The sequence below is a fragment of the Pseudopipra pipra genome, chromosome 6 (genome assembly GCF_036250125.1).
Source record: "Pseudopipra pipra isolate bDixPip1 chromosome 6, bDixPip1.hap1, whole genome shotgun sequence".
Lineage (NCBI taxonomy): Eukaryota > Metazoa > Chordata > Aves > Passeriformes > Pipridae > Pseudopipra > Pseudopipra pipra.
The window spans coordinates 19,493,589-19,506,918 of NC_087554.1; the positions used below are offsets into that span (position 1 = coordinate 19,493,589).

Sequence of the window (13,330 nt, forward strand, 5' to 3'; positions counted from 1 at the left end):
TGTTCTCCAGAGTAATGGATGTTTTCTCCTTTGATGTTGTAGTGTCCTTGGACAATGAGCTGAAGTTTTTGAAAGTTTCAGCTTAAGTAGCCTTTAGAAATGTTTGGTGTCATTTGATGTCAACTCTCGTTACCTCATTAAGCGTGTCTCTATATATGTTTATCTATCTATCTATCTATCTGTGTATCTGTCTATCTACATGCTCTGCATTCTAAGGTTTTATAAAGGAAACAACTTAATGCTATGATCAGCGAAGCACATTCTTGAGGGGTTTTAGGTGCCCTAACTCCCTGCAAGTTAAACTTAGGAAAGTTGGTGTTTCTCACAGGTTGATAACACAGGGGAAATAAAGCACATCTCACTTCAGAGCTTCTTGATGCAAAGCAGTGGATGGAGGATAATGGCTTCTAACTGGCCCCTCAGTGGCTTTTTTAAAGTAAGTTGGTGGTTTTGAATCTCATTCCTGCTGAGATAACATGTATTGCACAGTAGTGCTCTGCATTGCAGGTATTGGTCACAGCAAAAGAGACAAAACCCCCTGAATTGTCCTCAGAAGTGAGTTACTTTCTGTCACCCAGGTGAAGTCTGTTGGTATCAAGGTTGACCCATATTGCTCATGGCAATTAACAGAGGACTGACATGAGCAGGGAGTTCTGGATTTTAAATTGCCTTTTTAAAGAAGGAAAAGTTTTCATTTTAATTTGCATCTTTTTTAGTTCGTTTCTGCACTGGATGAGCTTGATGAAGGACTTACCTATTTCCACTTTGTACTACTTTTATTGTAATATTGCAGTACTTTCTCTAAGGAGAACATGAAGGTTTTGAGCAATTATTTAGTTACAGGAGCTGCCTACAATTAGCTTAGAAGTGAAGGCTTTTGTCAACAAGTTAGTGCTTGTTTGGTGTGGATTTGGGTGTTATTGTCATCTGTTTTGTTGGTAGACACTTTTTTGCTTGTTTTTGAGGAGGAAGCTGTTTTTCATAAAAAGCAAGTGCTTTTGTGGTCTAGTTTACACCTAGTTTTTAGAGAAGGTAGGTTTTTCCTCTCTTTTAACAATATTCTGGTTGTTCAGCCTTCTCTTTCAGACAGTGCTTCAAAGGTTAGGTGGATGCAGGCAATATGTTCAATTTTCTTGCATTTCACAAATGAAATATAAGGTGTCTGCAGTTTGTTTTTGAAATTATTCACATAAGGCTTACATTTGGGGCATACTGTATTTTCAAGCAAGTCTTCCATCTTTAGTACATAGGAAAAACAGCCCTTCTTGTTAGCATGTAAACCTGTGGGTTAAAATGGGTTGGTTCGTAATCCTCTGTTGTGTTATAAGAGGGTAGATGTCTACTTTTGTATTTAATCATTGTCAGTCATACCTGGAGGGAGTTACTTAAATGCACGTGGTCTTTTCTTGCATGTATTTCGTCTTTATTAACAGTCTGCTACAGGGTCTTAGTTATAGAAAGTTAAAATGCAGTTGTTACTTGCTGACAGTGTGCAAGTGTCTGGCATGTTGAATGTGCCATGTTTGTCACATTTCTGCATTGGAAATGTGGCTTTAGACTCATAGCTTTTTGTGTTAACAGTTGTATTTTGCACTGTTTTTAATAAGTAAAAAAATATGCACGTGTTTAATAGGGAGGGCAGGATCCAGGGCATTTAAACTCTGAAGCAATCTGCGACAGCTGGGAATAGAAGAGGTGTAAAAACTGGTTGTAATAAGCTTACTGTGCTTAAAAGGCTTTTACCAGAGAGCAGACACATGGCACTGATACTTAGTCCAGCTATGAATGTGTTATATGAGAGGCAGTGGTGAGTGTATTAAGTGTATTCTGCCTCAGACTCTCAGTCTGGCTTCTGAAGGATGGCAGTACTTATTCATTTTTCTCAACTACTGCATGTGGTTCAAATAGTTGTTTGGAATATCCTTCATTTGAAGTGCCCTGGATGTTTTCCAGATGCCAAGAGAGAAAAGTTCCTGCTGCAAAAGTCCTGGGTCATGTCTTCATTGCTGAAACAGGTGTAATTATTAGATTGATACTGCAATCTTGATGTAAAATTCCTGATAGAGTCAGTGCAACTCCATGCAGCTGATGAAATCTCAGGTGGAGCAGTGAGATAAAGACACTGACTTTTTACTTGATGTAAAAGTTTCCAATTCTGTTCTGGCATTTTAGCATTGAAATAGCTGTCTCAATGTGATAATTACATCTTTCTCTTTAGCAATGAAGGCACAGCCAGATAGTGCAAATGAAGGATGGAGAAAGGGGGGATATGGTGCATAAAACAGGATGATCAGGTCACTCTTGGCCACATGTTGCTTCAGTTAGTTTTGTTTTAGTATAAACAAGTGCACTTTGTTCTGTCTTCCATGATATTGCTTCCTTGTGTACTAATAGCTTGGGCACTTCCTTCTGCAGAAATAAAGGATAGGATTTGGACAAAAAAGCATTTAGTTACACTTCCCTAGATGTGTTGTTTATCCGAAGTCCAGTTTCTTATTTGCAGTACACCTTGTCTAGGCTGCTAAAGGAATGGGAGATTTGGGGTGGCTGAGATCATTCCTAAGCTGTCCATTATGGTAAAACCTATGCCTTTTTTAAAAAAAAGAACTGTGAGGTAGCTTGATGGTATGAAAAGGATGTAAGTTACTCTGTCTGGAAAGAAACAATAGTTATGGTTCTACTAGGGTTCTGTTTAGCACACTGGGCTCTTGTCTTGGCTATGCCATGGACTGCATGACCCTCAATCCTCTGTGGCCTTCCTTTCAGTCTTTGCCTCATATTTCTAGACAGCAAGTTTTTCAGCTGTAAGAATCCTTCACAATGTGTCCATATTGATTCTCTCAGGGTGCGAATCTCAATTCTTACTTGTAGGTGTTTCCATAATATGAATGATGACAGTTCATGTTGTGTAGTTTGTGGTGTTTGTTTTTTTCCCCCATGTAGTTCCTTTGCAGGGAGATTCTGATTTTGCCCCCCTTTTATGATGGACTTCAGGTTTTTTTAGACATTTACTTCCTTTATTGTTTGGGAAAGGCAGATATGCGTTGGGTTAAAACAATAATTAGGCTTGGCTGTTTATACAGGTGGGGAAACCACGTGTAGAAGAAAAAGGAGGAATTAATCTTGGAGTGCACTGGGAAGAAAAGAATAATTGTCTTTATTCTTCAGCTTGCTGTTGAAGTTGAGGTACACCATACTTTTCTAGAACCACTTCTACTTTGTGGTTCTGTAAAATGAGAGTATTTGACAACGTTGTGACAGCTTCTCTTGCGTATGCATTGCAGACAGTTAATTTCTTATGCTGGTGGGATGTTACTGAGACTCACATGAAAATGTAAAGAGGTAAATAAGCCTAACTTGAAAAATAAAAGGTAACTAACAATTTGTTGTAGCTCCACATGGAAATATTTCAAAATCTTAAGTTTGGGAGTTTGTGCATGGCTAGGTTTATACTTAAAGCATATGAGTAAAGCAAACCTGTGTGTGCCACTGTATTATTTTTCATAAGCGCAAAACCACCTCTGAAGTTCCTTCCCCTGAGCACTGTTGTGTACAAGACACAGCAGCACAGAGATGGTGCTCTGTAGGTCTGCAGTTAGACAACATTCTGTCTGCAGCTGAGCTGGGCAAAGAAATTGCCTTAGTGCTTTTTTTAAATCTGTGCCTTTTTAAACCAAGATCCTTTTGACAGGATCAGTTGAAGAAAAGAAACTGTACGAGCAGTCAAACTGGCAGATTTCAAGACACCAAAACATCTGTGATGTAGTAGGAGACTGGGGGATGGGGAGTAATGTGCTGCTGGGGATGGGCAGGAATGGGCAGCCAATTCAAACACACAGCAGAACAAAACACATCTGACCCAGCCCAATACGAAGGGCATATTTAAATCAAGATCCCTCCTAACACAACGTAGCTGGAGTTCAATTTGCGCAGAGTTTATGGTTTGATCTGGAATACTGGGTTTGTCAGGAGTGTATGTACTGTACCCTGCATTGCCCTGGGATCTTGGGGAACCCCTCCAGCTGCTCCTCATTCTGCAGTTTTATAGCCTTCCCTCAGTGCAGAGGACCACCACTTCTTGAATGTTGTTTTTAGTCTCCTTTTTTGGGATCTTTATCCTTGATTACATATCACACTATCACATACATGTCACACAATTCTGCAAACACCAGAATTCAACAGACACTGAGAAGAGTGACCAGTTAATAATCTTGAGGTGATACAGAACAGTAATTATCTGCAAAAACAACAAAACAAGAAATGTTAAACAGCTCCTATTTAACTTCTTTTAAGGCTCCAAATTTCAATCTGTGCTGAGATTTTCTTAATTTTTAAATAATTATTGACACTCAAAACCTTTTCCAAAGAGCAAATGGGGCATTCCAGGGCTGAATTTCAAAATGTTTCCCATCTTGCACATGCACACTGCCAGTCTATAAATTTAAGTACATAAGACTGTTGCAACCTGCTTTTTTTAAATATTATCAATACAACTCCAAATGTGGAGACTCTTCTGTTCTGGAGGATTTGAGTTAACAATTGTGTTTTGTGTAAATGTCCTTAAATTCCATGTTATGAAGGGACAAATAAGAGATGATTATTTTGTGTTTCTTCATCTGAGCTAGCATTTGTACTTTATTGCTCTTTATTAGGGACCATTTGTACTTAGGTCTAACAGAACAAACAATTTTTACCAGTTTATAATCTTCTCTAATTTGCTATACAGCAGAATTATGAGCAAGCTACATGCATCTCCAGTTTAAAGGGAAAATAATTTCATGGGCAAAACACTCGAGCTCTTCTACCAAGTCTGGTACTAATAGTCCTTGGGACTCAGTGTTGAAGTAAATACAATCTCTGTGAAGACCTTAGCAAGAATATTTGGACTCAGGGATAAACGTGTCACAGTTGCAGATGATGGCTGCCAGATATATGGTAATAGAATGTGATCTACCCTGTAAAGCAAGAATATAATCAGTTAATGAGCAATATTCACTTACCTGCATTACTCAGATCAATTCAAGCTAACCATGCGCTTTGCAAGTGTGTGAACAGCAATGCCACTGAAGATAATGCTGGCATTAATTTGCATTAACAGCAGAGTGCAGGCATGCCCCAAAGAGCATAGGATCCTATTCCATTACACTGATCACCAAAGGCACATTAAATGAGTTTATCAAAACAACTGTATTAAATGACATTGTGACACCTCTTTAATTAGCAGTTCCCTCCAGACTTTGGAAGAGTTGATTCTTCAACTCAGTTTGCAATATACTATAATCATTTTAACTTAAAAATAAAACAAGTCAGATTATTTTTTTTCTGACCCATAGCCAACTTCTGACAAAAAATGGAAGTAAAGATGGTAGTATCCTGAACACGCTTTCTTTTCTAACAAATCCACTATTTTTTTAATAGCTGTTTGGGATAAAGCTAAATTATGAGAAGTGCCATGTCTTTGCCCCCACAGCACTGAAAAACAGATGATAATAATAATAATAATGAATAGAGCATAAAATCTTCCTTTTTGCTCCAGATAACTTGCAGGACAAACATTGACCTTAAAAAGACAAAAGGAGCCGTAAGGAATTGATTTTGTTCAACCAATGTTCTTGGCTAAAGCAGAATCATCTCCAGCAAGCAGTGATTTGAAAAGCTTGCAGCAGGTTACTCTGTTTATTTGCTGCATTTGACGAGGTAAATTAAATATTATCAGTGATATAAATACAAGCACAGTGTTCCAGATTTTGTTATCTTAAATACTTCTTTTCACCTCATCTTCTTTTTGTGCTCCTTCCTAATAAGCTCATAAAATCTCAGTCTTGAATATTTGACTGAAACATAGTCATGAGACTTGCACAAAAATCAGAAGTCCTGTCTACAACTTGGCACTAACAACTTCTCCCAAGTTCACACCCTTTAAAACCCAGTATCATGTGGCGGGTTCCCTTTAACAAGGTTGTTTTATTTGGGATTATTCTTAAATGCTAGAAGAAAACCACACCAATTGTGGAAGCAACATTCGAGTCTTCCACATCTGACTTGACTACACTTCTGTTCCAATGAATAACATTTGCCAGCAGCTGAATCCAACACATGCTATTTCTGAGTCTTTTACTGCAGTGTGCAAATATATTACATTTTCAGGGGTACAGATTGTATGTTTAGTGGAGATAGAAGTAAAATATCTTTTTTCAACTTTCTTGAGATTTGTGTCTTTTGGAGTTAATGTAACATCTGGAACTGGAACTAAAAATTGGAAACAATTCAGGTCAGAAACAAGCATACCTTTGTCAAGCCTGTATTTGTTCAAGTCCTGGAGAAAATTTGCAAGCCAAATTTTCCAAATTATGTAGAACCACTGTTTTATCCATTAAAAGTTTGGAACCCTCATAGCAGTGTAATCTACTATTATTGGCCAGACAGCTGTCTGCCAAACCAAGGAGGAATAAAACAAAATGAAAAAGAAAAAAAACCAACCAACCAAACCAGAAAAAAACCTTGCTCCCGTTGACATCCAGAATCTAAAAACGGGACACTGCAGATGTTTTTTCTGTTCATGGATTGACCTGATCTGTTATTCGCAGCAAAAGTCATGTTTAGATGTTCAAGGAAGTCACCCTTTTGTCTGCATTCTTCTAAACAACTTTATGCAGAAGTAGGACAAATCTTCAGTTTCTTCTGCAGTTTTAAAACTCTACTGAGCATACCATGGGGGTGAGGGGAAATCCACACCTATTGCATTTAGAATAACAACAACAAAATTATTGTCGTGCGCTCTGTGTCACAGAATGTGAAATATCCAAGTATATTTTTTTTTCTGTCACATCCCCCCACCCTATTTTTAAGCACTGCCTCTGCACTTACCCATTTTGGCAAAGCTACGTAAGAGACTACTTCAGTGCCACTTCTGCTTATACTAAAATCAGAAAATACCAAAAATCTCAGTGGACAGACTCTTTCCAATTTTTGTGAGTACAAGCAGAGTGCCATATTAATTCTCGCAAAGAAAACTGTCATGAGTCAGCTGACAGCTCCAGGTGTGGGTTGAATATGGTAAACACTGTTATGGAATTGAAGCTAGTATCCTGTGGTATTAGACAAAATACAAGTTTGTACTTTAAAGAATCCTTAATTAAAATATGAAACTTTCTCACTGACAAAACAATGTAAGTATTTGGTTTTTGCAGAATCAATGCAAAGAGGAGCAGTATTTGACCAGGGTGGTCTGGTAGAATCTACATCTACCAATTTTTTTCCCAGTACTGTCACCCCACAAACATCCATTTCTAACTCAGATCTCTGGATCCAGTATAGAAACTCAATCCAATAAGGGATTCATTCACAATCCACCCACCACCTTTGCAAAGAGAGGATAACAGGGTGGACTTTGCTAGCATACTTATACCACATTGAGGCCCTTAATTTCCTATATTCAGTCTCAGAATAGTTCAATGCAGACATGCTGTGTGACCAGGCAATAAACAAGTTAGTGTTTCCTATAACCAACCAAGATGTCTTAACAGGCTGAGGAGGGAGGTAGAGTGTTTGTTCTTTAGTTCTGAACAAGTATGGGTGACAAAAGTTTGAGGTTTAGATTGAATATTAAGATGAAATTCTTTACTGTCAGGGTGGTGAGACTGGGAACAGGTTTCCCAGAGGAGTTTTGGATGCCCTATCCCTGGAAGTGTTCAAGGCCATGATGGATGAGGCTTTGAGCAGCCTATTGAAAAGTGTCCCTGCCCATGGCAGGTGGGTTAGAACTAGATGATCTTTAAGGAACTTTCCAACCCAAACCATTCTGTGATTCTATGACATCCAAGATCTAAGCCTCCTTATGCTCCAAAGAGTAGAGCTGGACAAGAGGGATCATTTTATGCTGCAGAACTGGTTTTTTCAATTAATTTATAGCTGCTAGGACCCTACCTACATGGTCTTGTTTCTGCATAGCAGCTGTTTTTAAGTATAGAAAACTGATGCATGCTTACTCCATATCCTGTCTTAGAGTTTCCATAAAATGGTACACCCTTGCTTGCAAAAGTTTTGACATGTTTATTTTTTACCATCTTGTGTGCCTGTGGCAGGGGTGTGGGGGGGTTTTTGCTCCTTGGTAATAAGCATTTTTGTGGTTTAGGACATCGACTGCTGCGAGAATTGTGCTGTTCTCTCTGTCCAGCAGTACAGATGGCTTAACCACAGAGGTCTCCATTGCAATTGTCCTGTTAAAAATTGAAGTAATATTTAAAATATAAGTTGGTGCACATACTGTAATTTTGGATGGCTGTTTTTGCTTGTATGCTTATTAAAATGAGATCTTCATTTTATGTTGTGTACCAGGCTCCCAAGATCCTCAGTCACTTTTCTTAAAAGCACAGTTAAACCTTTCCATGACCTTTAGCCTAGTTAACTGGTTTAAGAAATGTTAAGTAAGGCTTTTCTCCTGTGCTGTACATAGGGTTTGTGTTTGTTCTGTGCTTCTGGTGCTTTCAAGAGTAGAAATCATGCATGTGCCTCAGTATTCTCATGTCTTTCTATTTTGACTTTAAGGGGAAGGAGACAAAATGTAGGCATGTCAACAAGTATGAAGCAGTTTATAAATATAAATTTTTTAAAACTCTTGCTCAGCTTGTCTTAGAACTGTTGCAGCTTTGCAACAAACCAACAACTGATGACAAATGCACTGTTGATTATCATTCGTGATCATCTGAGTCTTAATATGTATGGTGAGCCCTGTCAAACTGGTTTTTAGAAAACTATTACTGAAACTAATAACAAAGATCATGTAGTGCATTTTTTAGTTGTTTGTTCCATGTCACTTTGCTGGAGCTAATGGGTACCCCTGAAGCACTAAATAAAATTTAAATGCTCTAGGTGGGATTGGTACAATTAAAACAGTGAAAGTTAATGGCTGAATTCAGAAGCAATCAGAAAGCTTGTTCTTTTGGAAGGTACTTAAAGGTGGGCAGATGGCAGTAGACTTGCCATACTTCTCTCAGCTTATGTTTTTAACAGAGATGGATGGAAGGCAGAGAAAAAGAAAGATCATTACTGTGCTTTTATGTATGAAGTGCAGAGGAGTCTTAAGACTCAGTGCATTAAAAAATGCTTTTTTGTATCACTTATGAATGTGATAGAGATGATGGCAAGGGAACTATGGTAGTCGTGCTAAAACTGATTCTGTTTATAGCGGTCAACCAAATGAATTATGGTGTGCAAATTACGGTGTACAAATCCTTCAGTCTTATATTGTGTCTGCACAAGACAACTTTCCCGATGCAGGTAAAACAATTCAAATTTAGTAACTGACCACAGACAAGGAACAGAAGATTTGCCCATGAGCATTCAAAGGGATCGAGAGCAAAGCTGGAAATTGAACCCTTGCTTGATTCCTACCCAGCCTGATCAGGAGTGTTTCCTGTTCTTCAGTTAATAGACTGATGAGAAGCTCTATTTTCACACTGTTGCACAGTAAGCCTGTGTGTAGATAGCTCACTCCATTGTCAAGTCAAGGGTGTGTTTTCCAGTTAGCTGAAAACCACTGGAAAATTGGTGGGGTTTTGAATAGAAATAGTATGTCTTTCTAGAATGAAGTGGTTTTGATTGAGTACTGCACAATCCAAATAAGATTGTAGAATTGCTGCAAGAGGAAAGTCTATAACTTTCTATAGTTTAGGCTATTATCTGTTTAGAGTTTATTTCATAATTTGTGAGATTTCAGGTTCTTTTTTTGCTTTGTCCAAGGATTATGAACTCCATGTGTGTACAGAGGTTTTAAATATTGCGTATTATGGACAAATGAACTGTTCTAATTTTGTAGTTTTACTGAAAAAGAATGTATTTTTTTTTGAAACTACATTAAAATGTTGTCATTTCAATTGGGCAGTAATAGACTGAATATAAACAGTTTGTCCTCCACATTCAGTGTGCATCCTTTTACTGTTTATTTTTTTATTTTTTCAAAATAGAAGCTGGTGTTTCCCTTTTCAAACAATTTGCCGTTGTCAGGAGTACTGCTGATCAAAATAGAGCATAACACTGAGCATTCCTTTGAGTCTCCTAGCTTTCTAACCACGGAATACCTTCTCAAGTAAGGGATATTCCCTCTTGTGAAACAAATAAGCTCATTGGAAGATTAATGGTAGTCAAAGTTATTACTAGTTTTTTTGGGTCTCCCCCATTCAACTTAGTCTGTTCAGCCTGGAGAAAAGGAGGCTGAGGGGAAACCTCATCACAACTTCCTCATGAGGGGAAGAGGAGGGGCAGGCACTGACCTGACCTCTGTGGTGACCAGGGACAGGACCTGAGGGAATGGCCTGAAGTTGTGTCAGGGGAGGTTTAGGTTGGATATTAGGAAAAGGTTCTTCACCCAGAGGGTGGTTGGGCACCTTTTTATGCCTTAAAAATCCTGTTGGTTGTAATTGCATAGAGTACGAATGTGTCCTTTGAATTTCTAAACTGTTGCATTTAGTAATTCTATGAAACTAAATGCTATGCATTGATCTTTTCAGAAATGCATTTGCTGTCTTGGCTGCCTCTTTCAGATTTACTGCTTACTAACTGGGAAAGTTGAAAATTTTAAAAGGTCTGTGAACTTTCCTTGGGAAATCTTGGGGGCTGTATTTAGTCAAAACTGCAGTTACCAGAACTAACTTTGCCTGCTAATGAGCCATCACATTCTGACCTGAAGCGATAAATGCAAGGCCATGGAATCAGAGCATTTTATTGCTCTTCTGACTTTTGCTTTATTTTCAAAGATGGGAGACCCATGGTTTCTTCAGCAGCATTCCAGGCAAGAATTAGTGTTGAGAAGCAGTTAGTTGTTTTGGTCACTTTTTTTTTGTTGGAGTTGTTGTCTTTTTGTTGTTGTTTTGTTTGTTTGGGTGTTTTCCCAACCCATATTGGTGTAGAAGAGTTCTGTAACCACTTTTTATAAAATTTGGACTGAATAAAATAGGCTGGTGGGGAGGAGCAGAGAAGTGAATATAGTTTTCAAAATCAGAGTTCTGCCTTCTCTTTTTATCTGTTTCTAAAGGAAATTGAATACTTACTTGTTCTTAAAGGGGATAAAGTCTGGCAATTCTCAATAATCAATCAGTGTATGTGGGTGTGTAGCGCAGTAAAATTTTAACACAAGTGCAAGCAGGGCAGTGTGATTTCCCTGCTGGGTGTTTGTAGCCAACACAATGCAGCTGCACTTCAATCAGGACGACTCTGAAGCACAGAAGTGACAGAGGACATAGTGGTTAATGCGTTATCTGTATGCTGTTGCCCTAGTGTGTACATCAGTGGGGAAGAAATCCCTTGAAAGGGAAAGGGAGCTGGGATAATGTTGATACTGATTGGATTAGACATTGTTCATGTCTGATCTTTAGTTAAGAAGCTGTTGAGTTCCTCTGCTGTTGATTGGACTTGATATTTCAGGTTGCCTTTTCCTTTGTAGTAGCATTAATAATGGCTTCAGCTTGGAAATGTCCAGATGAAAACCCATCTATTCATATTCCTCTAAACACATTTTTGGGACAATTTTTTTTTTATATTTCTACTTTTTGCTTTTTACAGTTTTGATCTTTGATCGGATATGGGGCTGGTTTTGTGAGGCAATGTGCATAACTTCAGAAGTTCTCTGCCCCAAAGAATTTGTGACTTAGAGCCTACTAACATCAGACTTTCCAAATGTTCAAATGGTTTGATACAGTGCCACTTAAAATAGACATCGTTATGGGGAACCAATGAGTTGCAGAGAACAAAACAAGCGTTTGGCATTCTAGACGCTTTTTCGTCTGTTTTCAATAAGTAACCTGTCAGGGTCTCATGATACTATTCCTGGTGTTTTTAAAGATGGCAGAGAGAAGGACTTGGCATGTTAGGAAATTAAATACGAGGGATCCTGAAACTTCATTTCTTAGCAAGTAATTCTCCTCAAGCTGTATAAATTTTCTTGAGTTAAATATTGTAGAGTACAAAGATACTACGTTTTCAGTGAAACATCAGTGATAACAGTTGATTGTCTTTGCTGTCCAAGATCCTCACTAAAACCACCAGCTGATTTAAATTTTCCTTATTACATCAGCATAGTGTTCCTCCGAAAAGAAAAATAAAACAATCTCTTTCCTGACTTGGGGGGGGAAGAAAGGCCATGCAGAATAATAATAAAAAGTCTGAATTTTTATACATGTTTTTGAATTCATCTGAAGTTGAATTGTAGATGCTAACTGAGGTCCTTGGCCTGCACATAAAAACATAAGCATTTGTCAAAGATAAACTTCACTTTTGCCTGTGCAGTGGCACACACACTCTCCAGTGAGAATGTAGCCAGAGCTAGAATAGCATTTGGCAGGGCTGCCAGTATCACAGACCTGCAACTCAGACCCTGTATAAACTGTCTTCTTTTAAAAGTGCAGGAGGAATTGAATCTAAAAGACAATATCAAGAGGTAACTCTCATATATTACATTCAATAACATGAGTTTGAAACTAAAGGTATTTATGTAACAGGCTTGAAGCCATAGAATATATACTATATGCTGCTCTATTCTGTATGTTGTTCTTTGAGTTGAGTGGCAAGTAACTGGACCTCTGCAGAGTGTGCATTGGAAGCAGTGAAATGGTTATGTATGAAGCTAAGAGTCAGCAGTTGACTGGTGTAGAACTCCAACAGCTACTGCTTGAGTTAGAAGAACTGGGGGGAGGTTGGGGAAGTTAGAGAACCTTTGTGATTTTGCTCTGGCTGCCTCTGGCAGTCTCTACAAACTTCCACAACCCACATCATTGTCCGCCTTCAAACTCTGTCTTGAATTTCTCTTGCATTGTGGAGCAATAGAGAAGACAGTAGTTCTGAAACTCTGTCACAATTTTTGCCATCTGGGAGGGCACTTGGTAGGAGCATTTCAGGATGTTGTGTCTAGTGCTGTTAGCTTTCAGCCTGTTACTAAAAGGCATCAGAACCTACTTTCTGTGTGTTGTTACTAATTCAACTGGTTGAACCAAGCTTTTAGACCAGGAAGACTTAATTTGTTCTAAATGTGGGTTTGTGGATTGACAGAAGGTATTGTTGAGAAGTCTCAGTTCAAACTCCCAACTGTGTTGAAGACGCTATTCATGTCCTATAGATAAAGAATTGGACCTGCTCTTCCATCTCACTTTTACACCTTTGTCTGACATATGGAAGGAAGAGGCTTTTAGATACTGTGCATTTTTCACTTATGTGAAACTTCTTCTGTAATCCATGCCCCACTGATCTGGGAAAACAAATCCTCCTCTGCCACATACACTCAGTGCTTTACCATCTGCAGATGACAATAATACTGACATGTTTTTCTGGTTTTTTTTCT

At 38.4% G+C, this 13,330-nt stretch overlaps 1 protein-coding gene across 2 annotated transcripts in view; it reads left to right on the forward strand.

Annotated features, from left to right (window-relative positions):
* Positions 1 to 13,330, forward strand: part of LOC135415670 (low-density lipoprotein receptor-related protein 5) — a 134,180-nt gene that overhangs the window by 16,305 nt on the left and 104,545 nt on the right. The gene's annotated exons all lie outside the window — the stretch shown is intronic.